The 26,438-nt window shown below is 31.7% G+C and overlaps 1 protein-coding gene across 1 annotated transcript in view; it reads left to right on the forward strand.

Moving 5' to 3' along the window:
* Ptr (patched domain-containing protein) overlaps nucleotides 1-26,438 on the forward strand; it is a 183,889-nt gene that overhangs the window by 88,181 nt on the left and 69,270 nt on the right. The gene's annotated exons all lie outside the window — the stretch shown is intronic.

A 26,438-nucleotide genomic window follows, 5' to 3' on the forward strand; every position in this document is an offset into this window, starting at 1 on the left:
CAATACGAATCTTTATTTTCTCATGAAATTTATTAAATCCAAATATCGAATACGATTGATGGATTTGATGACTTGATGACTGTTTGCGTTTTGCATTGAGTAATTATAAGCCGAATTATTAAAAGATTGCCAATCATATACAAAATGTCAAATTTCTCACATGATAATAATAAAATACTTATACTTATTTGAATTAATGAAAAATGCATGAAGATTTTTTTCATTCTCCCTTGCTTCCTTATATCTATAATTATTTAGTTTTTGCAGATATTTAACGATATGTTGCCTTTTAAAGTGAATATTTTTAACTTTGAAGAACTAAAAAAGTAACAAGAAAATGTCTCCTCAAGTAGCTCCTAACCTCAAAAAGTTGGGCCTAGACATTCTTCATTAGGATTTTGGAATATGTTACAGATACCCCGCCAATCTCAGTCTGAGTATTTTTATATAATAGCCGAGTTTTACATTATACAGTTTATCATTGAACCATAGTTTCCACACTCCCATTATTCAAGAGTCAAAGAATCTTCCTTTCGAACCTATCCAGTAGCTTCCCATTTGACACCGATATATTCCAGGACTCGCCTCTGTAGAATATATTGCGTGGATGATTGTATTATAATAAATAGCTACTGACAATGTGTTGACTACTGACAACAAATACAACAACAAAACCAACTGTTTATCAATGAAAATTCTGAGATAACTAAAATAAAAAACGTAATGAATAATGAGGGGGGGAAGATGCATATCCTTCTACAGTGTAGTTTTTAGAGATTTGTAATTTTATTATGATTGTACGGTTGTTAGTTATTTGCACTACATTAACTGATTCCGCATAGATAAAACACACGTATTGCGATTTTTGCTAGACAAGGCATTTGAACCCTCACCAACGATATTAAAAAATAATGATCTTTCACTATTCAATCTTAAGTACAGTAATTGTAACAATGGCATAATTTTAAAGATCTTTACTTCGTATAAATTATTGCGGAGAATCTCATAGTTTAACCATGAATTCTTATACAGGCTTCTTCAATCACATACGCTATGTTGGGTTGATGCCGGCGGTAACGTGTCGAATTATAAAGTCGTGGGTTGAATCCCGGGTCTGGCAAAATTACATGTTGCCTTTTCAATGTGTGCTAGGACCTAATACGTTGAAAACTTATCTAACATCCATTTTTATCGCAAAAGAATAATCTATTATGAAACCTCTTTATGAGACGGCCACGATTCACATGTAGAGCCTATTATATATTTGTATTCTAGAAAAAAAAATCATTCTTGGACAGATATATCACAAATTAATTGTTATGTTGTTTAATATTTTCTATATACTCGATGTGCTACTACTGCAATATAAGCATCTGTCAAACTATTATTAGAGTATCTTATTTTTTGTTTTGATTCTCACGACCCGATTAAAATATACGATTGCTTTATTTTCGTGTCAACTTATTTTTCAAAATTTTCAATTTATGTTTAATATAGTTTTTCATTCTCCTTGCTCATTGAATACGTATTCTCCTTTTCTCGCTCTCTACTACACCTTTACATACCTTTTCTCTCATACGTTATAGATAAATCGAGAAAATTTTTCTCACAATATTGTAGGAAAATACGTACAACAAAAATTTGAATTGCGCGCCTTATTTTCCTTGGATTTGTCAACCTTAAATTGAAAACTAGAAAAAAATACGCCAGCGGCTTTGTTATATTATTGAACATTTTTAAAAAATGGAATTAGGCTTAAAAACTATTTTCGCCTGGGGGCGTAAAGTGCTTTAACCGCGTAAAATAAGAAAAATCAAGCAAAGATACTTAATTGATATTAAATCTAAGCTGAATTACGTGGTTGTGAAGTAAGCATCGTTAAACATTGACACAAACGTCTCTTATAGCGTGCACAATAATAGTTTGTTAACAATATTTCTAAGAACGCGTAATTAAACCATTGTGAAAAATTTGCATTGCATACAAAAGTGTAACAAGTCCTAATTAATGTTGTGGTTATACTAGCCCACAAGCAACGTGCAATTTCTTCGGCTCTAAAAAAGAAAGAGTGGTTTAACACTATGAAGAGACACGCGAGTAAAAAAATCTGGCACATTTTTTTATGTGAGTAAGTAAGGCACATAATCATTTTGATTGCGTGGTAATAACATTATACACTATTTCCTTCCATTAAGTATTCAAACGTATACGTTTCTATGAGCATTAATAGCTAAGTGTCATCAAATTATCTGAACTACTGATTACATACTATGTACTATAGAGACGAAATATGTCATATCGGAGAAATAAAATAGAGATCGGTAAACTTATATTGTATTAGAATAAAAATATTGCCAAATATGTACTGGTGAATTTTTTACCCTGCCATGTAATATCTTTAAATACTACTGATGCCAGTGGCGAAGGCTCCATATTAGGGGATTATTTAAAGCCTACCTTCTAAGAAAAATAGACTAATGACATATTAAAGTAAAAAAATAAACATAAACATCATCTTCAAGTATTGAATTTAGAATAAATAAAAAAATAAAGGATAGCGCCTGTCTTCAACTATTGTATCCATAAGATTATTTTGTTATGACTTCAGATTTATTTTGTATGACCGTCAAGTCACGTGACCTCAGCCCCGTCTACCAAAACGTATTCAATACAGTAGGCTTAAAAGGCGAAGCTTTAATAACTCTACGGGCGAAAGCGAAGCCTATTACTGCAGCTCTGTCCAAAATAATTAAAAATAAGATAATTAAAAAAAAAATCTATGAAATTCAATCACATACAAATATGGATGTTTTTAAAAATGAAAAAAAAAATATCTAATGATTTTTGATGTGTATAAATTATTTAGGAAAATACATAATTTAAACTTATCGCTCAATTTTATATCGTCAGTGAGTTATTGAAATTCCATTTAGTGTGTTGTTGTCATTAGTGTGTAATATCGTATAATTTTCTTATTTTCAGTAAATATACGTGACAAGTGTGCTCCTTTTCTCTGATGGCCACAGCCTATCTTTTTCCAAAAGTCACCCTTTGCCACTAACTGATGCCACTTTTAGTTTAAATGTTAAGTACCTACACTTTGATTAAAAATGTAATAGATTTTTTTATAATATCATTCTTTTTTTTGTGCATAATACTAAAAAAATATTATAATATATATAATATAATTATAATAATATGGACGATTTTCAAATAAAAATCACAAACTGTATTCTCCGAGTCTTTTTTGTCTTGTGAAATAGCTCCAATATCTTCGGGTGATGAAGTGATTAAAACTACATATTTTCGAAAAAGTAGCTCACATATCAATTTGATTGTTACAAAAAATGGTCAGACTACGCACGCGATGAAACACGTAGCAACAGTTGCTAATTTGTTTCTATTATAGTAACAGGTTAACTGTTTTTATTACACATTTTTAGTCGAACGCGGTTCCGATTTCATTACCAAATTAAATAGTATTTAATTTATCATAATACTCGTATATAAATTTAATATATAGATAGCGCACGAACATCTTGCATTTTCTATATACGTTAGTACACCAATGGCCGACTTATAACTTTACATTACTGCACTATAACTAGAATTATGAACTTCAATAGTTTATGTTTAGATTTTGATATAATTTAATTACTGGCTTAATTAATACCAAACTATATTTAGTTGCCTCGCATACAGCCAATAAATTTAATGTGTGTAAAAGTGGCAATGTCCTATAAAGAGATTTCAATACATACCGATTTTTCAGTACTTATTACATATTGATTACCGGCATTCAAAACATTATTCTTTCACGGCACACTAATTCTTTTCTCTTGCCGTCAACTTTCTGCACAAACTGAAAAAAAATTATATCCAGAAACCGAAATCGCCAGGATTTTTCTAGCTCCAGAGTTTTTCCGTCAAAAATAAAATATGTGGTGGACGTTTTTGTTATTATTTTACTTTTATCGTATGATTGTATCATTTAAGATATGGTATTTTAAATTTTAGATTGTATAACCGCTTTTTCATAATCTATTAATATCGGGATTCCGGTTTTTAGAATTCCGGTAAAACAGTCCATAGTCCTTTTTACCAAGCATATAGAAATGGACAACAAATCTCGATGTATAAAATATGTAGTATCCACCTACATTGTTCTACTTATAGATCATTCATTTAGCTACCTTCTCTTCTTGGTCGTGCACTCATGGCTGAGGATCGTGACCACATTTAAATTTCGCCATCCTTTGAGCGACCAAGACTTTCCATCCTTCTCGATCTTCCGCTTCTCTCAGGGCAGAATGGATGGTGCCCCCCCCCCCAGTCAGCTCTTTCACTTGATCGCTCCATCGCGCAGACGCTCTTCCTCTACTTCGCCTCCCCTGGAGGAGCTATATATGTAATATTATAATTATTAGCATAGTCCTCATTTCAGCTGTCATATTCATATAAAAGAAAAACATAGCATTGTTGTCTCTTCACATATATTTTGCGTTATACCCAAGGAACACAGAATTAATGGGAATTTAAATACCTAACGGGTGTGGAGTAACAGGCAACCGATCTCGAAAGTGGAAGAATATGGAATAAACCTAAACAAGTGTCAAGAATACGTCATTCTAAGCTTGTCCTTAGTTCTGACAACTATGCATTGATACTCGTTCAATATTGGTGTATTTGAAGGTTGCAATACAAACTACTGCACGTCAATCATTGTTTCATTTTTGTATGACACTCAGACATTCAAAACTCTGCTTCAAATTTTGTGTATTGGGGTACAGCCTATCTGAATTTTATTTATTAATCTGTTCTGTGGTTATATGACCAGTACATACTAAGGTTAGGATTTATCTATAAAGTTATATTGTAACCGAGAGTCGAGTTACACTAGGCATATTAAGACCTGTTTCACACGGGACACGGGCGTGGCAAGCGGCCGCATTTACACATAACGTGACATAACTGAATGGGCGCATTCAGACGGGGACACACCAGTGTCGCATTAATTTATATGTAAATGCGGAATATCACAACCTCGGTGGCTTGCCACAGGTGTCCCGTGTGAAACGGCCCTAAGTCTTCAGTATATATTACACTGACAATAGTAGGTATTTCTTATACTGTCAATGAAAAATGTATAAGTACCCATACTTAAATTCATAAAAAATAGATGATAAAAAGTCACGTAACATTTAAGCATTGTCTTAAACCACTAAATACTAAGAGACAGTAATTATCTCTCGCTTGTATACAAGAAATTACGCTGAGTAAATAGAGATGACGAATAATTATGATGATAAGAATTCAAATGTATTGTTTTGCATCATTAGGGCCAGCGTTTTGTCATACTATTTATGCAACGTCTTATTGCCAAACACTTGCATATTATGACTGACTGAGGCCTTTACATTATAATCGTTAAAAATTCTTACGTTGTCATGTTTGCCTTCATAAGTTACGAGGTTTCACAAATCAAACTATAAACTAATCGAGGGACTGATGAGTAAAGGAGGACAAGCAGGGAACACAAAAATAATAGGAAGTACGTTACCTTCTGCGTGGTGTTATAAAAAGGTATGATTATTGTGGGTAAATTGTAATAAACTCGAACTCGAACTTTACGGCATTGTATATTCACATACATTCGACTTTGGAAAGGAAAAAGGGCGTAATCCACACAAATAAAATTTTACAGGAGGCAAAAAAAACGTTTTTGTTCTGGTTTTAGGTTAACGTTGTAATACAAAATAGACATAACCTTAAAGTGCTTGATAATTTGTAATTTCGTTCTTATATTCCCAATCTGATATTAATTATTGAGTTAAAAAACAACAAAAATGATGGTTAAGTCGTTTTTCCCACTTCACTTTCATCTATTTTTTTTATTTGCTAGCTTAATTTAGATAATAAATCGGAATTTGCAGCTTACATATTTTGGACACAGCGTTATTATGCAATGAAACCTATTTTAAAAATTCTAAAAACTATATAAAAAATGTTAATTCTTTCAATAAAAATATAGCTAAAGATGTTATTGGCAAATAGGCTAATAATAAATTTGTTTAGAAATAATCTCTGTACATTTTCTATACATTTTCTATACAAATTATCATAGAAATGAAAAGCGAGGTTTCTAAAAAACCAATATTTCCATATTACGACTAAACTAAATATTTTCAAATATTTAATTTACCACTTCCTTTTAAATCGTTTTGAAAATATGTAGTAGTATTTTATTTACCGTCACATGTTGTGATATTCAAATTTTTCGTGACTCACCCATTAGCTGATTGAGAAACGCTGTTCTAGTTGATCAAATCAGGAAACTTCACACACCTACATATTAAAAAGAAAAGCGGCAGTGTGTGTGTGTGAGTTTCGCATAATTATTCATTTAAAATTATTACACCGTCTGTTGTACTCATTTGGTATGCAATACTTAATATGATCATGTAAGATCAATAAAATCAGAATAAAAACCATTACAAAATCTTATTCAGAGTAAACCCAAAGAGTTTTCAGAATTTCGTACTGACCCAAATGTAAGTACAGGTTTTTAAAAATATAACATTATAAAATTGGACATCGTTTTATAATAAAGTTTTCAATAATAAATTAGTTTAAATGCGTATTTAGCTTTCACTGTTGCTAAATTAATTTTGAAATCCTTATCGGCCCACCTCAGAGAACCAGTCCAAGCTTCGGATAGTTATGCACTATATGACTTCGAAGCTGGGACAGTGAAAGGGAAATAAGTGTCTCGTGAAAAAACTAAAAGATGACGAATCAATAATTATAATGTATCGTAAACAAGCTAGGTTCTCCCTATAGAATACTTCGGTTTACTTACATGAGTATTTACTTGATTGAAGAAAACGACATCTTGAAAAAATTGTAGTAGGTATTTGATGAAGATGAGGATCAGAGATAATGAGGAAAAACGTTGTCAGATTGATAGATGCTTTCCCCTTATCACCCGCCATATCCCCATATCCTTTCGGACGTATACAGGGAGCACAGAATTAATGGGAACTGAAATACCTAACGGGTGTAGAGTAATTATAGACAACCGATCTCTAGTGTGGAAGAATATGGGATAAACTTAAACACGTGTCAAGAACACGTTATTCTAAGCTTGTCCTTCTTCTGACAACTGCTCTCGGTTTATGCACTGACACTCATTGAATATTGGTGTATTTGAAGTTTGCAACACACACTATTGCATATCTATAATATTTATACCTAACCTAACCTAACGGATGTGGAGTAACAGGTAACCATCTCGAGTGTGGAAGAATATGGGATAAACTTAAACACGTATCAATAATACGTTATTCTATGCTTGTCCTTCGTTCTGACAACTCGTGACCCTAATACTACAAGGTTCTAAGTGTTCGTCCTTGAAAAAACAAACCCAACAAAGAAGTAGTATTCTAAGCTACCTCATTGTTACTTTTGTTTCTCCAAGGACAAACACTTAGAACCTTGTAGTTCTCCACTCGCGAACTGCTCTCGGTTTGTGCACTGATGCTCATTTAATATTGGTGTAATTGAAGGTTGTAACACACACTATTGCACGTCTACAATATGTGTTTCAATTTTGTAGGACACTCACACATTCAAAACCCTGCTTTAAAATGTAGTATTGGGGTAGACTCTATCGGAATTCTATTTATTAATCTGTTCTGTGGTACAATAAATTAACGCTATATCTCAGCTGAGGCATGGTCTAAAAAGATCGTGACTAGGCGATGCGCGAATTGCGGGTCGCGGGTGCAAATGACACAAGCCGAACGAAATATAATTTGTCATAAAAGTTCTACATGCGTCCTTTTTATGTAATATTTATTATTATATTCGTAATAATAATAGTACATCCATTGACATGTTTTCTTTTTCAAGTACATGCGGAACGTTTTTTAGTCATCTTTACACGATTTAAGAATATTTTCATTCGACTCACAAAAGAAATTGACATGCGAACAGGTCGACTATCCCTCTCCGAATGGCAACGTGCCGCAAAACTTCGTTCCACATAGTGTTGAAAATTATTTTCAGTTTCACTTATATACGCTCTTAACGAGAAATGCGTTGTATTGCGAAGTGTCGTAGAAAGGAATTTTGAAAACATTGACTACGAATGCCATGCATGATTTTTAGTTCGAATATTCGTAATGTTACTTTGGTCGCGTCTAAATGAGAAAAATATATTCTCCTTTTCTATATGTCGTCACAAACGTACTATAGGTACGGCTAATTTTCCATTATCATCGGTTCCACATGTTGTTAAAGGAGTGGAGTTGAGTCGCGGAGAAAGTTTGTCAATAACCGAATCATCTCGATACTGACCATCAGCCATGAGGTTCGCAATCACCGTACTAAAAATAAAAACATTAATTTCATCAATAAAAAAATACAATTAAGCAAATAAATTTTGTAATTTAAATGGACATTGAATTAATTTTCTTAATTTTGAAATATACAATGAAGTAATTATAGATTTACATCATATCTGAAATCTTCTAATGAAATCATTCGAAATAAATATACAATCTTGTTAAATACATAGTAAAATAATTTAAAGTATCTGTTAACAGGTCGATTTAGGAAGATTAATAAACAGTATATTTCAACCATTTTTGTAACATGTGTCAGGCACAGGGAACTCAGAAATAATGGGAACTGAAATACATAACGGGTAAGGCGATAGCAGGTAACCGACTTGAGTAACGAAGAATCCGGATTAAACTTACACACGTGTCAAGAATACGTTTTACGTCGAATACTGAAAACTTCTCTATCTTATGCATTTACGCTCATTTAATGTTGGTGTATTACACACACTATTGCACGTGCATAATGCGTGCTTCATTTTCGTAGAACACTCACACATTAAAAACCCTGCATCAATATGCGGCGTATTGAATATAGCCTATCGGTATTCTCTTTATTATCTGTTCTGTGGTCAGGCATTAGATGTTCAATTTTGATTACGATTGAGTCAGTTTTAATCTATGACCGCGATACAGATTGAATGTGTAATGAGCAGATTGATGAACTGAATCGGTTTGATTTTCTACATTCACGATCGATTGAACGTATAACATGTCGTCTAACTATAAATATCTATCGTATTTCGTTATTAATTAAATGTTCATAAAATTTATACATTGCCTATCAATAATACGCTGTTTTACACTGATTAGTTAATAAATCCTTGAATATGTATCCATAAAGTAGACTAATTTAGTCAACAACATAATGTAATATTTATATTTTGAAATCATATCAATTTCACCACTTATAAAATTACTTTAATGTTATGACTTATGATACACGTTTCGTTTCGTTTATTTCGTTATTTAGGTACACTTGAGTACTAACATATTATTTTTAATTAACTATTTTTTTTTATTCAACGAATAATTCACAAAATTTTAGAATGTAATATTTTAATTAGGTATTGAACATACATGATTTTGAAAACACTTCTGAGAAAATATATTATAACCAATAGAAAAAATATTTTTGAAAAAAGTAAGACAGTAAGATAAGCAGGAATCGAACCTGCATCTCTCGGGTATCGCGCCCAAGCAGATTCACAATTTTACAATTTTAAAGTTACAACAAAAAAAAATGGAATGATCCGTGACGTCGGTTAGTAATTAAAGTAATACTTACTTTGATTTCAAATACAACAGCCGATCGCCAATAGTAGCTCAATTTAGAAAACGCTTCAGAGAGTATTACAAGCCATTAGTTAAAATTTGTCGCAATTAAGGATGACTCCTTTAGCATAGTGTTCTATGTGTGTGGGCGCGATACCCAAGAGATGCAGGTTAGATTCCTGCGGGGTGTCTTATCTTTTTCAAAAAGATTTTTTTTCTATTGGTTAAAATACATTTTCTCAGTGTTTTCAAAATTATGTATGTTCACTAATATAATATTATTATATTATTATGAAGATTCATATGAAATGAAAATTAAACCCATATATCATAACTATACTGATGACTGATGCAAATAGTTATTAAAACTATTTTTTTGTATAGTGCACTGAACAAATGTGTAAAACCCTTTCGGATCGTTATTCAATTCTGTGGATTAAGGGGGAGAGGCACGCCAGCAAAGAACCTAGCGAAAAAATTCGAAGCTTGCAATTTGAGATTTTTTGTTGATAATTTACAATTTCAACTGTATTAATTAATTAATATGTATCTGAAAACATTAAAAAGATTTTCTTTTTAATATAGAGATAAACTTACAATTGTAAAAAATGTAATAAAACTTGAATTCGTTGCAGGGTCACATCTTATTATTACATTATATTTTACGGTCATATTTATTATTAAAATTTAGTTTGTTTTCAATTTTTCGTCGTTTAGATTTTTGACTAATTCATCGTTTTAATATTTGTTATATTTATTTTAAAAAACATCGATTTTTATAAAAATATAAATGTGTATAACTTGAAATCCTTTTTATTTATATCAAATCGAGCTTCAATATTGGGACTATACCTAAAATAAACATTTACTAATTAATACAGCTGAAATTGTAAATTATCAACAAAAAAAAATCTCAAATTGCAAGCTTAGTATTTTTCCGCTAGGTTCTCTGCTGGCATGCCTCTCCCTCTTAAGCAACGGGTAGGTACCTAATACATTTATTTTTTTAATTAATATTTTGTCTTTTTACAAAACATTCACATTTAATGGATATAAAGGTGATTAATAGAATATAGTATATCTCAAAGATAGTTCTATGAATCGTTTGAATATCAACAATGATTCGACATTCCGGATTATCAGACCATAGAATAAAACAAAAAATGTGTAACGTCGATTATAAAAACATGTGTCATTGTCAAAATCTACTAAAACCAAAAACTGTTAAGTATGTGTATGTATTAAAATGATTTAAGCAACACGTTGTCAATATAATAAACGTATTTTATTCTATTATTTATTTATAATATAACTAAACTTGTTTCCGACAATTCCGGATTATTCGTAGGTATTTCTATCAATTCTCGGTTATAGGAAGTCCCGTTTAGGTCGGATCTCAGTCTCTACTGTACTTTGAATGAGGTCTAGTTGAATACTTATAATACTATAATGTAATACTAATATTATTAATTTTAATTTTAATTTGATAATAATATAATTGATATTTTGAAGTTTAATTTACTTCCAACAATATACAATATTCTTAGTATTCAATATCAATACGTTCGGATTCGTTGTTTTTCCATCGATTGATACAATTTGCCGTACTGTAAAGTAAACTAGCTGACCCAATTTAAATAAAACTATTTATTTTAATTTGAGTTCAAACGAGAACTAGACCAATCTAGATCACCTTCAAGTTTCCATAGTCAAGTATTTTTCTATTTATATGAACGCTGGTTATATTATAATATAGCCAGTTTTAGTGATTTTACAAATTATATTCAACGACACTGCGATTAAAAATGAATGTCAATCATAGTGCAGTGTTCACCTATCTAAAAACGCTAGCGCGAGTGCACTTTATCGATATTGTATATAAACTCTATAATACAGGCGATAACGCTTGTAGAATTGTCTTAGAAAACTTTGAACTGTAAACAACTTTATTTTATAATAAAAATCTGATTTGTCACATTATCGTAATTTACGTTCAAACCATAACAATATTAATTATTTTATACACATTTGCATTTGTATTAATAATTGGATTATAATATAATATGGTATATTGATTATAATTTATTAATTTTTTAGATATTGGTTTATACGTTTAGGTATACATTTTGAAAATAGCCGATATACTGGATTATTTGTTAGGTTAACCTAACCAAACGTAACCTAACCTAACATAACCTAACCTAACCTAAACTAACCCAAACTAACAAATAATCCAGTATATCGGGTATCTTCAAAATGTGTTTTCCGCTGTATTCCTCATAACCGAACTGTACCAATTTTATTTAACAATATAGTCTATATAAATATCAGGGAACTCAGAAAAAATAGGAACTGAAATACCTAACAGGTGTGGAGAAACAGGCAACCGATCTCGAGTGTGGAAGAATACGTCATACATCGAATACTGACAACTACTCTCGGTTTATGTATTGACACTCATTTAATGTTGGTATATTGAAGGATGCAACACACACTTTTGCTCGTCTTTAAATTCGTGGTCCATTTTCGTAGCTAGTATATAGCCTATCGGAATTTTATTTATTAATCTGTTCTGTGATAAATATCATAAAATCTCATCAAAAGTAAATAAACATCGAATCTCATGAAATGATGACGAATTTCATTTATTAAAACTAGTTAGTACATAGTAGATAGCAGTGGCAAAGGGTGGAGGTAGGCTGTTAAGATTCGACATAAACAGTGCATACTAAATATCGTCAGTCATACATATTTGTTTTCATTGAACTAATAATACAATTTACAGATGGTGCTGGTTAGTTTTTAAAAATCAATTAAAACCTGCCTAAACCAAACCATAATCGTTAAGGTATGATATGGGCGATCCGACACAAATAGTACCTACACACTTTTTCAGTCATACTTATTTGATTTCGTTGAATTAAAAATGCATATTATTACAGATAGATGGTGTCGGTTAGTTTTTTTTTAAATTGATTAAGCCTGCCTAACCCAAACCATAGTCGATAAAAAATATATTTCTATCTATAAAATATCTAAAATTTTGAATGGTTTAATGGAAATATTTAGATATTTTATAGATAAACAAATATTTTTGAAGTTATACTTTTTAGGCGCGTTTGGAAAATCAGATCAGAGTGTATTTTTGGCGTGTGATATGTAACACATAATTTATTTTTTCACAGAAAAAACGCACTCGATTGGATTCGAACCACCGATTGTTTGGTTATCAGCCGAACGCACTACCTTTACGCCACAGTATGATACTGCAATCGTCACGATTATACAGTATAATATTATAGTTTAGAATTTTTCCGTTGCCTAGGCAGCGAATTTATTATTGTCGGCCATTTGCAATTCCTTACGTAAACAAACTATTAAACGTCAGAGTGACATTTGGTATTTTAAAAATAAAATCAACGAGAAACCATTATATAATTTAGTAATATAACTTAAAGTGTATAGAAATAAACCAACGGCGCTTCAATAAGCGGCCCGTTTTCTTACGTGTGTAATTTAACAAGATAATTAAGAGCTAGTCGAAGAATCTAGGTTATCACAAGTTTTGTTTTTGTTTTGTTACGCCAAAGAAGTATAACTTATAATGCGCGTACATAAGTACACACGCCGATATTTTTATTATTATTATCTACTATGGCTTGAATTAGATAAGTGGGTCTATTCTATGCTTATCGACCGCTAAAGTGATAAAGTGAAAAATATTATCACACTTAGGGTAGGTTTGTATCAAAATATTAGCACTTATTGTAACAATTACACGAAGCCGGTTTTTATTGTTGCAATAAGTGATATATTTTAACAGCACCTATCTTGCTGCTGTTAAAATATCGCACTTATTGCAACAATAAAAACCGGCTTCGTGTAATTGTTACAATAAGTGCTAATATTTTGATACAAACCTACCCTAAGTTTGATACTATTTATCCATTTATTGTTCGATAAGTATAGAATAGACCCAAAGGTTTAATTGAATTTTGAAAACTAACTCTATCTACACATTCTAGGCTTGGTTTAATGAAAGCAAAATACGTTTGACTGAAAAAGTTTAGTGTGCAATATTTATGTCGTATTTTAACAGCCTACCGCCACTCTTCGCCACTGGTACGTAGGTAGTATACATTTAGGAACTGGAAATAGTAGTTATTAGTTTAATAGTTTCAAAAAATCTTAATAACGCGACATGAAGAAGTAAAGAAGATTATTGTGACACTAATATTATTTTATTACATTTGTACATAGCTGTGATATAATATAATGTTGACTTCCGCAAAATTGCATAGACAAAAGACCGTTAAAGTCATGAATTGTCCAAAATGATTAGATATATTAGAGTTACTAAATCTTTGCGGAAGTTTATTAACATTATTTTCTTAAACTGAATATTATTATTGTACAAAATAACGTGGATTGCAAACGTAATACAATCGCATATTATATATTAAGCATTTTGCAAGATAGATGTATTTGTTTTATCGTGAGAAATATACAAAAAATAATAGATTTGATTATTATGATCATTGGTGAGTAAGTATCTATGTATAATTTTCACCTTCAGTAACCGAGTTTATAGTATAGCGGCCATTTCTGAAAATGATTCAAAATGAGGATGAAAAAATGCATAGTATTTTGTTTTTCAATGTATGTTTGATCGAGTGCTTCATATATTAGAAAACATTGAAAAAAATGTATAAGTTTGTTTATAACCATTGATATACTACTGGATGAATCATATGCTTCTTAAAATGACGCCCGATTTTCAGCGACTCGGCCAGTGTTAAAACTTACTGTTTTAATATCAGCGGACTTAACTCGATATAAGATCACTTAATATTTGTCTCGAAAACGACCTGGCAATAATTATGAGTAAGCTCGATCTAGCTTGTATCTTACTCTAACTAATAGTCAGCGCATGACGACTTGCTCTGTCCGCTCAGACATGATTTTTTGGTAGCTTGCAAGCTTTGGGTTGCAGACACCCTTAGGGTCACTATTCCAAGAACGCAAATATAGTTTTACAGCCAATGCAATACGGGTGAAATTCGGGAATCCATGTTAACGGTCTTAACGCATTATACCTCAAAGAGATATTATAAGACGATATTCGTAATATCTTTTGTGGTATATTTTTAAAATGACACTTGTATGGGAACTCCTCATCTAGTAGTATATCAATGTTTATAAAATATAACGTCTCATAGATCTGATACACAACCAATGATATAGAAATAATGGTGAGATCATTTCAATTGAAAGCACTACCTCACTCTTCTTTTATAACGATACCTACACTGTCAGCACGTAATTTAACTTTTTAAAAAGCTCAATTGTACAAATACTCAGATCAGTACTCCGATGGGTACTACATGTATGGAAAAAATGTAGATTTGCATGAAAACATTTGGGTAAATGAAGATTTTGTTGGCCACTTATGTAAGATGAATGGACACTGAAATCTTGAATAAGGAGATTCTCTGAAACACAAAATTCTAAGATAGTGCGAGTTTAGGTATATTTGAATGGAGAAAAAATATAGCAAAGGCCAATACTCATTTCTGGTTATAAATTGGGATTGCAATACCGGTATTAATGGATACAGAAATATCGGTTTTTGTTATACCGGTATTTTTCGTTTTAATTAAGAAAACACAATTAAATTAAAATAAACTATATCTATGATGACTGATGACAGCCACGGTGGCCGCGTGGCTTAAGCGTTGGACTATCACACCGTGAGTCCCTGGTTCGAATCCTGGGTCTGGCAAGTACACATATTGTTTTTCAATTTGTGTGTGAGTCAGGGTATGGACCTAATAAGTTGAGCAAGTGGCTGACATCCATTTCTCGTAAAAAAACAAAATCTGTTAATACAAACCTCTACTCTGTGGAGGCTCATATGATCCTATTAGGATCGGACATGGTCTGAAAAAAAAATGAAAATAATGACTGAATCATTCATTAAAAGTTAAATAATAATGATAAAATAATACACTACATATTTATATTCGACAGAAAAGCTCTTGGGTTTGGTTTTAGATCCTATATTATTTTGAAAAGATGAGCTAAATACAAAAATGATCTCGAGATCTTTAGATGAAAATGTTTCTGTGTGGAATTTAGTAATTTTTAGATGCATTGAATTCCCTATCGGTGGTTGGCCACAGGGCTATCTTTAGTCCGTATTTAGCCTATCTTTAGTCTAATAGTCTGGCGAAGTTGCACTCGTACCAATCACTGAGGTTATTAAGACACGAAACGCGGCGTCGTCTACTGCTACATTAACTGTCGATATTTTATTGAATAACGAGTTGTAGAATGTCCTTTTTTATCTTCTCATAATGTGGCCGAAGTACTGTGCATGGCCCCCACATCCTGAAGCGGGCCCCCAGGCTAGGATCTTTGGCGGAGCCCCCTACCTATCGCTAAAGATAAAGGCAGTGTGACGCTCCACAGTAGCTTTTTCCAAATGATGTACGCGGTAAAATTAATGTGTATATTTTTAGTGTTTTTTTTTTTTAAATATTTTAATACATCTATTTGAAATATGGAATTGTCAAGTATACACAAATAAAAATTGTATCGTACAAACACATAATTTTAAATATTAATACTACTGAAGGAAAATAGCGCCGCAGGCGACTTCTTTTACTATTAGAGAGGATTTGTGATGTGTATTTATATCACTTTATCTGGTCGACTCGCCACGCCGGGCTCTTCCTGAGCCCGGGCCCCCAGGCTAAAGCCCTATCAGCCCCCCCTTTGTGGGGGCCATGGTACTGTGTTTCAATTCGTTTGAGGATGTTAATATTTAATTATCACCCTGTCACTTCAAGGAATTGTGAGAATACGTCTTTTCATCCACGCCTTAAAAGCTTAAACTCTCCGTGACATCTCTTGGTTTAGCATCCACACCTCCATACAATAGAAAAGGCTTAGTAGAACATAACGGCGAATAATATGCAGTCTCATATCTAGGCTAATGTTTCAATTGTTAAGGAGGCATTTAATTTTAAGAAATGCACTCCTTGCTATCTCAAATTATAGTTTTTGTTTCCTGAGACTGTTCCCATTTATCATTGACCCATATTTCTAAATATGTATAGTGGGTCACACGCTCAATCGGTTCACTGTTAATAACAAAACTTGTATTTGGTATCGCTATTTTTGATACTATTATAACTAATACGGTATTATTTAATTCATTTTTGCAGTTATACTTTTTTTTTGTGATTTATCCGATGCTTTGAATGCGAATCGCTGTCATATCGCCTCTTCTCTTCTAGAAGGGGGTCCGTCGATCAGGTCCTCACTCCTCTTCTGTTAAATAAGTTTACAATTTTGCCTAGCTCTTCCGTCTTACCCACCGCCAGGACACCCTTCAATTCGTCGACATTCTCATAGATATCCGCAATTCGCAGCTGTACTCTGTGAAGTTCATATTTAGGGCATTGTAGTGCTATATGTACAATGTCCTCTAAAGCATGACATTCATCGCAGAGCTGCGATTCGCTTCTTCCCATAAGGACATCAAATCTTTTGCACATGGTGTGCCCTGTTCTTAGCCTCAGTATTAACTTAAGCTCATTCCTCGTCAAAGAAGACTCTACAAACCAGGGTACCTCTCGTGGTGATGGTAGAATAGACTTACTCCATTTCCCCTTTTCTAATGATGCCGCAGTTATACTTCTTTTGGCTCGTTTGGAAAAACAGATAAGAGTGTATTTTTGGTGTGTGACGAAGTTGCGCGTGCTGATGTAACAAATTTGGCGTGTGACGGAAGTTGCGCGCGCCGATGCAACACAATTTAATAATATGATTATATTCATTTCGGTCTCAAGGGTACATGCGCATGCGCATAGTGTCATTTAATTAGTCGTTCAATACAACTAAGTAAACAGCACGTGTTGTAAACATAACCAATATTGTGTCATAATAAATATAATATGTTTATAAACAAATTTCTGGAGACTAACATTCTATACTGTAAATTTATATTCATAAAACTTTATTTATATTGGAGTATATATTTATTTTTCATTGTATCAAGATTTGAGGCTATATTTACGTAAGTATAATTTATGAGTAAAATTATATAAGTATCAATAAATAAATACATTTTGTGAATGTTGAGTTGGTAAATAATTTCTTCATGGGCACTTTTGACGCACGCTGTATGGCAAAGATGAGTTTTGGTCCAATACAATAATTAAATTACAATTATCAAGTGCTATATGAGACGAGTACGTTTTCATCAACCTAATCCACTGTAATATTAATGGACTCTATAGGGCTTATTTTGTTTTGTTACGCCAAAGAAGTATAACTTCTAAAACGCGCGTACATAAGTACATACACCGATTATTTTATTAAGGAAATGAATAATTATAATACCTACTACAAATTATTTTGATAACAGTAGCTTTTAACTCCGTATTAATTAGCTTTAATAACCCACGCAAGATTATCCACATTCTTGATAACTCACTTGATAAAGTTTGGGAAGTAGGTGTTTCAATTAAATATTTTTATAATAATTGTTACCATAAATAATTTATTCAATGAGAGCAAAAAAGAAAGTATGGAAGCCGCACAAACATTATTATAAATTCAATTTGGATGAGAAATTTTGTAATTGTTTTGTAATAATAATGTAATTACACTAATAATAACTCAATATTTAGTCGGCATCTGTTCGTGTTATAATTGTTGTTTTTCTCAATAATATTAGATAACGGAAGCCGACAGACACCTTCCCGCAAACAACAAATTATACAATATGTCTTGTAAACTTCTGGAGTTACTCAATGTATTGCTATAAAATTGTATGTAGCTTGGACAGTTTATATCGTAAATAAAATATACGCTTTAAACAAAACAATACTCCATAAGATCATCGCTTCTCCTAGCAAGTGCGACGTCAGATTCGTTGGAGTATGTGCGTAAAGTCTTTAGGTATAATATTATTTTCTCTTCCAAAAACGATTGAGAGATGGGATTAGGGGTTCAGTTCAATTGCCCTAAGATTGTGCTTGCACGAGACCATGCGTCGACATTACATTTGCTGAATTTCCCAGGCAGCGGAAAAAATGTGTATTTGTATAAAAACATTTTAAATGTTTGTACATTGCTTTTATAGGCTATTTATTTATTCGTAGGTGTATTTCCTCTCAGATGTAAAACCTCTTTAAATGCAAGTAGAGGTTGTGATCGAGTAATCTCGAGAAATAGTCAGAAAATGCCAATCTCGAGAAATTAATTTTTCAAAATTTCGAGAACAATCATTTCTTGAGAAATCAATGAGATTATTGATAAATCGTGAAATTATTACAAGGCAAAGTCACCGATCGCAACCGTTATTTTAAAAAAACTGAATGGAATTTCTCAAGAAATTTTGATTTACCAGTAAAAATTGCACCAACTTTGATACTGACGAAAATCTAAAAAATTGAGGAAAAAAAACTCGGCAAGTACCTAGAGGTAGTTTCGTACTTACTTTGATTTTTCATGAATATGGAGAATTCTCAAGTAAACAAATATTTTTAAATGAAAAAGACGAGACATCACAAGTTATAAATGCAAGCAAATGGTCCATTTGCATTTAGTATCATTATTATTATCAATATTATATGAATTAAAACTTTATTCTGTTGAGTAATTCACTTTCACCATGTCAGCAGTTATTGAAAAAAAATCCATGGTGTGATCTCTTAAACCAGTTATGGGCATATAACACATCCATTCTACACTCACTTCAATCGTCACGGACGATCATTATTCATTGGCATCATTCAAATTGGATCGCGGGAATACTGTACATATATGATATGATACTTATTATCTCAATTTAACATAACGATTGTCGAAACAAAAGCTACCGTAAGAGGGCTCGCACATCATGTGTCTTACGACGAATTCGTCGATGTGACGTCATCGTAAACCAAGACACAAACGTTATCAAATGGAGCTTCGCAGATTGGCCGATGCAACTGCGACGCTGCGACGGTCCTGCATGTGACGAATTGCGTTTGCTAGAGCCTGCATGTCGATTTCGAAAAATGTCGACTCCGCGCATGCGCACAGCTTCACAATCGGTCATTTCTGTCTCTGTCTACACTGTCATTGCTCGCTCATCGATGGTCACCGCGTTTGACGTTTGTTCATACAATCAACACAATAAAAATGGCAGACGAGAGACTTCTCCTTTTTCGCGTTTGAAGTTTGCCGCAAGGCAGATGTGCGAGGTTGTAGCATGCAACATTCGGCGGCGGTCTCGGAAATTTTGATTTATGGCCGTCAGGCACACAAGACGAGTTGTGATATGCGAGCCGGCTAAATGACCGATGATGTCCGTAGAATATGTCAATACCACATTTTTCTAGTCCAGTTGAGACCATTATACACAAGCCCGTAAACAAATTATTCAATGATTTGTAAATGTTGCGCTACACAAATGCACGTGCACAATCATTTGTTTAAAACTGCATGTCCGACCCTGTAAGATTATGAGATTAAATATTTTTTGGACAGTGCAATAAATATTTGCCAGCTTTAATCAAAACAACATTCCAAGGAAAAACTAGTAGTCTAAATTCTTGTACTGGGTACATATTATTATGAAAAACGTCAACACACCTAAGTAAAATAACTCACAGTACATCTCCCTATTCTGGACTAGTAGTAATATCACTGATGCTTTGAACGAAACGCAGCCAAGATAATTTTCAATTGCCATGCCTCTGCTTGCCTTTACCTTTCCTTGCAGCATTTGAGTAAATCATATATTTTCAGAGTATATGGCCGAAGTATGCAGACCTTTTGCGCTTGATAGTCGCTATAAGTTTTTATTAGCTTATAGGCTCGACTTAAAAGCTCCCATTAGAAATGCGATCACCCCAGGAAATCCTTAGAACAATATCTCGAAAGCCTCCACTCTTTTGTTGGTCACAGACCATGAGATCAAGATCCGAATTGAAATGGGAAACACATTTTTTTACATATGACAATATGGACACTCGGTGGAGGGCGATCAGATGATAATATATTACATATATTATACTGATATACGCAGTCAATTCCTGGACGTTAAAAGATCAGATAACTTAATGCACTGTTTTTAGGGAAAACTTTTTTTATTAGAATTTTTTCAAAGAACATGTGAGTTTTGTCAGACGCGGGATTCAAACACACCTCTACTATTTTAGCGTGAAAATCAACTGTTTACTTATATAAAAAATGACTTGTGCTCAGAATGTAGATATACATATAAGATTGCATTTGAGTCAAAGTGGACAACTTTGCTGCACACAGAAACGATTAGCGGTTGACCTGAAATCGAAATCGAGTTTCCTTTGCCAGTCAGTGTTGCCATAAACAAATAAATTAATTTTATTTTTCGGTCCGGTTTTCACAAGATTCTCGTCAATTACAACGTAGCCGGTGACACGGTGTTGCCACGGTAAAAGTTATTTATCTATTTGGTTTCAAGAATACGGTTATCTTAAAATGCACTTATTTATAAACTTTTGTAATACAGTGACATTATATATTATATGACCTCAATATATAATATATTTTTTTCGATTTGAGCTAGATAGAAATTTAAAATACTAGTACCCACTTTATTTCTATGTTGTTCAGGTAAGTAATCAAATAGAAAATATCAACATTACAATAGACCAAGGGTTTCCAACCGGCTGTGAGGTCCCTAGAAAAAATGCTGCCCTATCTAAGATAATATCTAAGAAATGTGTTGTATCGATACATTACAAACATACAACGTACAAAAATAATGGTAATTGTGCCACAGAGGTGACCATGAGCTTATATATATATATATATATATATTACGAAAACAGTTTATTCCATGTAGACAATTACAATAAATACCTTTTTCTGTTGGCGGATCGGTTTTTCGATCCAATAATCGTTCATTGAAAAGTTGAAATTTTCATAGATTTTGATGCACCATTATCACAAACTAAGATTATATGAGGTAATATTAGGTTGGGGTAGGTTAGATTAGGTTAGGTTAGGTTTGGTTTGGTCTAAAAAGAAAGTTGTAAAATCTCATGGCCACCTCTGCGGCACATTTACCAAAATTAATTTTAGATATAAAAAGCGAATACATAATAATATAAGTTAGATACTTACCCGAATCACCAGTCCGATTTCCTATTTGGTAGATATTTCTGACACATTTGGTTTATACCATTTAGCAATACACATTCATTATTTTCACACCATTTTTACTATGCTATTATTGTACAACACGTAAACAAAATAATTTTCCCTAGTATTTACCTGTTTAATATACACCACGAATTAATCAAAAACTGCATGAAGATTTTTTTTCATCTTCCTTGCTTCCCCAATATCCACCAAAAATACAAAAATGTTAAAATTATTTTGTTGGTATTTGCAGATCTTTAACGATATATTGACTTTTAAAATGATTATTTTTAACTTTGAAGAAGTAAACAAAGCAACAACAAAATTTATTATAAGCTGATCGCCATGAAAATAAAAATAAAAAGAAGCACCCAATCTCAAAAAGGTTCGGTACCCTTGCAGTATACTATTTAAAATAAGTGACTTTAATACGATATTTCTGTTAGATGCAATAATACATAAATAAACTTAAATTAAATATATACATATACCTACATAAAAGATATCACCAACTTATTTATACATTGAAATAGGTACAAGGTACAACAACACAAACAATTTAATAATCGATGTAATATATGTACCTCCCTTAGAATTGACTTATTTACTTTTACACTAAGGTAAAAAAAGGTTGACAAAAATTTACTTATACAACCACATAATTAATGAGTTAAGTTTGGCACCTTATTTTGTGGGGTGAAATTAATAATAATTTAAAGTAGGAACTTAATCCACTCAAATTTACCTCGTAACTGAATGCTATACCTATAAATAAAATTTATTTAATACAAATATGTTTTCGTTGATTTAAAATTATACATATTTTACAAACAAGTAAATACTAACTAATTGTTTAGATTGAGTTTAGATTGAAGCTTAAATCTAATACACATTCTTGTTGGCAATACAATTTTAGAGCTAGAATGTGCTTGATCTATAAATACAAAATATAATAAATTAGCTTTAGTCAAATACAATATAATTTTTCATTTAATGTACATATCGTAAAACAGCATTTCACTTAATAATTTAGGTGCTGAGGGTTAAACAAATACAAGTGACACTATTTCTACGTGAATCATGATTGACATAATATTTTGTATGGATGAAGTAATGTATGAGTAAAATTTTAGTCTTCCAGGATCGTTTCATAAAAATTGTATTCTTTCCTAATAAACATATCTGTTTATTTATCAATACAATATAAAAGGGACGAAAAATTAACCCTGTCTACAACGTAATAAGGGAAAATTTCCAAATTCCATCAATTTTTATAATATGCCAATTTATTGTTTCTTTAAATTAAAATAAAAGAAAAAAATATGGAATATTTAAAAGAGAATTGTTATAAATACATATTGTATATAGGTAAGTATTTAAAACTGAATAACAGTGCATCTTACCTACATATTTTTGTCAGATCTCTATAATCATTTATATGAAAAGTATCTATGTTTATTATTTTTATAAAAGTGCGAATTCTTTAGATATGTCAATAATCGAATCCTAAGATATTATTTTTATCGTTCGTAATTTGCATAGCAACATATACAAACTGAATGGTTTTGCTTGACTTGTCCACCTTTAAATAGTTAATTAATTGAATAGTAATAAATAACGGAACTTAAATAAAAATAAACACCTCGTTTACAGTATGTTAAAAACAATTAAATTTTACAGTCGCATATTTAACTTTTAAATTGATTTACACAACATGGTCACCGTTGCACTTGGGTTCGTTAAATACTCAGCACCTTAATTGTTGCATTTATGAATTATTCTAAATTCAAACATTATTTTTGAATGACAGTTGAATGCTCCTCTATTAATTCCATTGCGGTATATCTATTACCTACGTAATAGAATAATATAGCATTGCTTTTCGCATGCATATAAATACTAATTGATTTCTCACATTCATTCACGTTTACAGCATGGAGAGTGAGTGGTACAACCAATATTGGGTACAACATTCAAGCCTAGTGACAAACAATTCGCCGAGCCTGCAGAAAATCGTTACAAGAAACTTAATTATGTAATAAGTAATAACATGTCTATGGACTAGCCTAGGTTATAGAATCTTTACTGTAATTTTTATTTTCATACTGAATAATTCAGTATTATTGTATATTATTATAACGGAAAATTGTTTACACTTTAATGATTTACTTTCATTCGCTCTACAATCCGGTTGGGATCCTGGCCGCCTCCTGAGGTTCTCTGTATAGCGTTATTTTTGTAAAAAATAGTTATTAAACATTTTACGTCATTGCTATTTCATCCTAACATACATTGATACAGATAATATGCGTATTTCTGTGATCCAGTTAAACAACTTAAATCGTAACATTTCTCGAAAATGAACGTTAAAAACAATTTCATTGCATTTATGGTTTATTACTTGGTGTTTACCAAATATAATTATTGTTATAGTTTTGAAACAGCGTTATTTTGTTAATTCTACTTTAATTGAGTTAATTTTATATTTTTAACCATTATAGTCGACCGATCCGAAGATGGGTTTATAGCCCGAAACAACTAACTGTTAATAAAAGTAGAATTCGGCGGTTTCGGGGTAAAAGTGCTTAATTCAGTTTGGTTGCAGCTGAGATACTTAGTTTTAAAGTAAATGACAATTTTAAAAATACTTTGCTTATCTTTTTTTTATTTCTTTTACATTATTCATTATTAATTAGGTTTTTGCTATTATATTCAATATTTTGAATAAATGATTTTTTCAATTTGAGCTATTTCTACAAATTAAAACATCTATTTAGTTTGCTTACATGTGACAGATCTATGACACACAAAAAGAGCACAATTCTTTAGACACATTGGCATGAAAATCTTAATTTTGTAAAAACGCGACTTTTAAAAACCTTTACCCTGCAACAACAGAATTAACAAAAATAACTTTGCTTCAAAACCATTAAAATTGAGTTCTATCACGTAAACACCAATTAATAATTTAGTTTCTACCACATGTGTTTCGCTCACGTGATGAACAAAACACGAGTCGTAGAAACAATATTTTATACTTATGTGATAAATAACAAGTGATAACAGATTTTATAAATTGTCATGATTTACCAGCAAGTAAACGTTGAATCAATTGAAAATATAGAGTTCATGTTATATTTACTTTAAATTATACATTATTTTTTTGTTGTATTTTATGAAATTATAAAAAAAATCGTATTTCACTGTGGCTACGTATGGAATGTAGACAAGCAGTAATTAATTATATACCTACTTATATTATAAGTTTAAAACCTACTATTATATCCCGAAACTTGGCTAAGTTAAGATGATACGAAAAATAATTCGTACATTTACGAATGTGTATATACTTGCGCTCGTGTTATAAAATCGAAAGGAATGTCAAAGTTCACTGATAAGAGGCAAACCGCGGTGATAAGGGATAATATTATAAGAAGGTCGTTGCTCGGCACATAGATTTATCTGACTATTCGAAGGAGAATTACAAAAAAGTAGCATTCACTTTTGTTCAATGCTTGGCTATTCATTACTGTAGACCAGTTTTATGATTTTTCTGAGAAAGTACCCAATTGCTCACGACACAGACACATATATAAATAGCTAACAGGTCTTACAATACTGCTCGATTTCTCGATTGAATTTGAAATGCTGTGATTTAGGGATTTTGGAATTAGATTTATAGTCTTTTTAAATAGTGTATTTTTAAGATAAATACATACATAACTTCGAGGAAATAACATTATAAAAATATATATAATTTATATTAATTACGACTGATGTTCGTACGGTTTAATGTGTTTCAAAATATCGTTGAAAATATTAAATTTAAAGATTATATTCTTATGAGACAATTATAACCAATACTGATTATGTGAAATCTAGCAGACATTATTTTTCATCGTAACGCTAGGATTTTATAGATGGAAAATTGTTGAAAAAAAACGAATCAAGCGTAAAATATAATATATTTATTATAATAATATTATGTAACTTCTTCCCTACTTACAAATTGTACTAAAATTGTATCTGTATATATTGTGATAATTTTTCTATGGACTTTTATATGTTTTTGAAAATAATTATTTGTTAAAATCAATGGCCGTTTTCTATTAGGTAAGCAAATTTATGAAAATATGTATAATATTTTTTTTTCGACCATGTCCGATCCTAATATTAGCATATGGGCCTCCAGAGAGTGGAGGTTTGTATTGTCAGATATTGTTTTTACGAGAAATGGATGTCTGCCACTTGCTCAACCTGTTAGGTCCATACTCTGACTCATACACAAATTGAAAAACATTATGTGTACTTGTCTGACCCAGGATTCGAACCTGAGACCCACGACGCAATAGGCCAACGCTTAAGCCGCGCGACCATCGAGGGTGTATAATATACGCGTGTATATATATATATATAGGTATATTGGGTGGGTTTATTTGTGGATTTGTTATATTAGAAAATGATATTATAAAAAAGTAGGTATGATGTAAGAATATTATTGAATATTAATTGTTTAACTAATAATAACTTTTAAAGATTGATATCATATCATCTAATTAGTTAACTCCATTAATT

Source organism: Rhyacophila brunnea, unplaced genomic scaffold (assembly GCF_057557595.1).
Source record: "Rhyacophila brunnea isolate RB1 unplaced genomic scaffold, BYU_Rbru_1.0 scaffold_7, whole genome shotgun sequence".
Lineage (NCBI taxonomy): Eukaryota > Metazoa > Arthropoda > Insecta > Trichoptera > Rhyacophilidae > Rhyacophila > Rhyacophila brunnea.